We start from the raw sequence: 4,732 nt of genomic DNA, 5'->3' as shown, positions 1-4,732 counted from the left end.
CTGAATTTCTTAGGATACCTGTTATATCACCACATGACACCTCAAAATGTTCATAAAATAATCGTCTACGAACAATCACAGTTTTTAGCTAAACCAATACAAGTATTTTTTTTAGTTTTTAAAAATGAAAAACAGTAGTAGAGAGTAGTGTGCGGTAGTTCGGCAGCAGCAAAGTTTCGCGCGCTCGCTTTGCTAGATTTTTGCGATTTTTTTTTCTCTTCTCTGCGGGGTCCGACGACGGGACGAGTGTGCGCGCGCCGTGGTTCGAGTCGGTTCCGAATTTTTCGCTTCCCTTCGGCGCTAGTTTCGAATACACTTTTAGTTGATAATAAATATTTTCTTTCATTTTTTGCATTTACACAAAAGAGTGAAAAATGCTACTTCGGGTTCGCCGGTCGAGAAAAAATCCGGGCGCCGACAAGTGAGTCGCGTTCAGTGTATTTCTGTGTGGAATAGACTAAAGGTTTCTGCTCCCTAGTGGAGTGGAGACGCGCGATAGAATTTTCTTTTTGACTAGTTCTTGCGTCGAAAAGTGGTCGGTTGTTAACGGCGGTTTGTGTATATTGATCCATTGTCATATCATATCACCAACCATAGGTGACTCCCGGACTGACAATGTACCTTACCCTACTAACAAAAAATTCCTTCCTGAGACAAACGTGGAGATGCAGCGATTCGCGGTCTTTTTAACAACGTTTGTCTTACTAACATTCCCTTCCATCCTCGATGACCGTAAGGACGTGACCGGCGCCGTTATTGACCTTATTAAAGTTGAGAGCTCTCGACCTGTGTACATTGAGAATAGTAAGCTAGTCCCAAGCCCTATTCATTGGTTCCTTGTGCAATTTCGATTGCTCTGGTCAATCACGGAGTAGCAACTACGAATTGTGCGGTCATCTATGCTCATGCTCATGCTCATGCTCATGCTAAAATGAAAAACAGTAGTAGATTTTCAATCTACTAACAAAAGAATGACTAATAACATTTCCACGTCCAAGCAGCCGATAGCTTTTAACCTGTGCGGTTGGAAATAGATATGATTTCCTTAGTTACCTAGTTATAGCACTCAGTTCTTGTATTCTACACTGAGATACCTAGTTTTGAAAATGGTGAATATTTTCGTCGTTTGTAATCGTATTTCATTGGTCTTCGGATATATTATGGAGCTCAAAAAGCTCGATATAATGGTATATTCAACTCAAAAACGTCAAATTTCGAGTTACCTAGTTCTAGCATTAAGGGGACGATATGTAAGGTTCTCGTACTGATTAATTTCCTTTTTCTGGCCTTAAGTTAACCCCAAAATAGCTCATTTCAAGCCTAACTTTACCAAACACCGTATCTAACAAAATCCACGAACGGAGAAAATCGAAGGGGAAGTTGTGCGCAGTTTTTTCTTCTTTCTCGCTCATTCTCTTGGATAAACACACGAAAGAGCGAGATAAAAAGGAAGCAAGTGCCATCTCTTTCATCTTTCTCTTTCTCGTGTTTGTTTACGAGAGCGAGTGAGAAAAAAAAGAAAAAGCTGCGCATGCTTGACATGTAGAGACCACGGGAACACAGCAGGAGTGCATCTAGGACGGGTCAAACTTGGCTATCTGATAAACTATGGTTTTACACCATCCTTTCGGGACGAGCTGTTCATAGCATTGAATCAAACTTCGAAAATTGTTGTTGGATCTGATGAATATTGGAATAACGTTGCTCAACGTCAGCAAATAGACATTTCTGTTTGACTTTATGATCCGGCTAAACGAGATGTACGAACGAGCTATATCTGGTCTGGCTTTTTGTCTTCGACTTGTGCGAGTGCTTTGTTCGGGGAACTGAAAGAATGACTTTAAACTAAACCTGGTACCTAACTACATAATTTGAAGAAAATCGTGCCAATTTCTATGGATGGCCCAAAGGTTAACTGAAAATTTTCGAAGGATTTATCTACAGAAATAAGTAAGCTCCGATGTAGTTCAACTTTTTAATTATTTTAAGTATTGGCAGCTGGGGGCTGCAACTAGTGCATGATGCATTTAAGCTGGAGTGATGAAAGCAGACTGGAAGATTGATAACAATGATGCAACTACGAAAATTTTGGAACATTCACTTTCTGAACTATGGAACTTTATTCAAAATATTCTGGAATTAACGCTTTTAAGATCTACAGCCTGTAGACTACAGGCGCAAATTCACCATTCTCTGCACAACGCATGCTTCCTTTATTTGAACCAAAATCTATGGACACATATTCAGTCATAAGAGCAGTAGCTCAATTCTGCACTTTTAAATTTTGACAAGAAGATCCAATCTCTGGGATTTGATAAACAAGTGAACCACTATTCGTGTCCCATCTGAAAACAATACTTTTGTTTTAGTTAGAATACGCAAGGCAACAAAAACTGGACGAATCATTCGTATTGATCCACTGGAATTTATAAGCCACGTCAGAATTTTCAAAATGCTGAACGAATTTAAACTCCAAGAAAATCACACGCGTGTATGCATACTTGCATTCATGTTTGAAATTTCTAGCCGAAAATGTAAACCTGAAGCCAAAAAAAAAAGGATTTAAAAAATTTGAACAACTTTCAGTTAAACGCACTATTCGGTTGACAACCGTGTCCTCCATCGCATCGACTGACACTGCGGGAAACTGTCCCCGTCATATACACTCATTAGAGTTGGGTTATTTTCTCCACCACTGTGTCGTTGTTCCGAATGTAGACATGCGGAAGAAACACTGCTTCAAGTTGGAAACAGACTGGAACCGACGACAGTCATCATCATCGCTCCAGGCAGCTCAGCTGGGCAGTCTACCCCAACTCCATGTAGGTAAGAAGTAGTACTAAGCTAGCGACGAGGCAGGGTCTCTAATGAGTGTCGCTAATAATTGTGATGATGGATCAGTTTTTTTTTTTTTTTGACGCCAATCAGCGGGAAACAGATGGGAAACTGTAACGCTAATTCTAGGGAGATGATGGACAGCGGACATTGGTGTAGGGTAAAAGGGTATAATGCGCCCCACCGGGGCAAAACGCCCCTCTTTATTTTCTAGCGATTCAAGCGCTTTTCGCATGTGTGATCGATTAGAAATCTCAATTATTGAAGAATTATTGCCATCAAGTTGGTCCGTTAGTGGATTGGTACAGAAAAGCAATAAAAATATCAAAAAGTCTGAAATCGAGGCTTTTGGCGTAATATTTTACCTCTTGTGAGCTGACTTCATTGTAAACGAAGCTAATTCTGTTCGCTTGTGTTACTTTGCAACTTTTATGCAGTTAATCACTTGTTGAAAGACCCTCCTAGGATAATCATGTGGTGGAATTATCCCCTGGGACAGTTTTATCACGGGGCTGGACGTTATTCTTTTGATGGGGCGTATTGCCCCGTTTGTTTTGAAAAGGTAAATTTTGCAACGTTTTCGAAAAACGTTTCAAAGCTTCTATAGGCACCTCTCCAAAGGCAAAGTTCGCATGCAACACTTCACTAACTTTAGTAACAACGATTTGCAGTGAACAATAGATGGAATAAGGCGCCAGTTTCAGATATATTGCCATTTCTGCTTAGGGGGGGCATATTATACCTGTTTACCCTATGACTTTACATGGTTGAGTAATTTAAGAAACATGATTATTTCGAGGCATTAATGCGTTATAATATGTGTGATACTTCAGATATTTTTTTCACATTTAAGGGGAAGGTTATCTTTATTGAAATACATCTTGTCAGGCGAGAATCAGTGGGCATCATTCTACTCTATCGATACTCAAGTATTCACAGTATTATTCTATTGTGTTCTACCCACATCTTTGTATCTACGCCCCACGGTGGTGGCGGCAGGCGTTGAGGACGGCGAGGACAGCGAGGAGGACGGTTTGTTGAAACGGGTGGCGGTGAGCGTGTTTAAAAGGCCAGCGATCGAGGAAGAGGAGGCCGCAAGGATACTTCTGAAAGAGATGACGGCCACGGCGGAGACCCATATCTGCGGCGTTGGCCGCGCTCGAATATCCCGCCGGAGGGACAGGATACGCCGCTGGAAGAATCGCCACCCACAAATGATGAAGTCCCGCCAAGAAACGACGATAAAATTTCAGAATTGAACGACACTTCGGGAGAAGAAACGAATGTGTGAAAATAAAAATAGAAACTATTGCTGAAACACATTGCTTCAAGTTACACACTAAAACTCCCCACGCAATGTTGCACACAAGGTTGTATACCAGTGTATTGAATACAATTTCATAAGATTCGATCACTTCGACTACATGATGAATGGCAAATTGTACTCTATCCACAATATTATTTTTACCATATTGTTAAACAAGTCAAATTATTATGTACAACGCATACATTCAGTTAGTATCAAATACCAACAATTTATTCATGCATATGTTTCCACTTGCTCGTGATAAATTTCCCAAAACAATCAACACATTCCTGACAAGAACCGTCATTTGCATACCCACAGAGTGAAAAATGTGTGGGGACAATTTAACGCTATTCATACCCCCTTTAACCAATTCCCGAAAATGTTTCACTATAAAACTAGATTGATGCCCTTCGCTGGGTGGTCCGTTCAACGCATTCGTCCCACCATCGCATGGGAACCCACAACAGTAACAAAAAGGGCCCTTCTCCAATGGAAGATACTCCCTGATGCTGCCTTTCTGACTGGCAGGCAGCTAACGCACCCGCCCACTCCACCGGAAGGCAAATATTTGCCAGGATTAAATACCTT

Source organism: Aedes albopictus, chromosome 2 (genome assembly GCF_035046485.1).
Source record: "Aedes albopictus strain Foshan chromosome 2, AalbF5, whole genome shotgun sequence".
In the NCBI taxonomy this organism is placed as follows: Eukaryota; Metazoa; Arthropoda; class Insecta; order Diptera; family Culicidae; genus Aedes; species Aedes albopictus.
Note: the sequence above shows the minus strand (reverse complement) of the source record.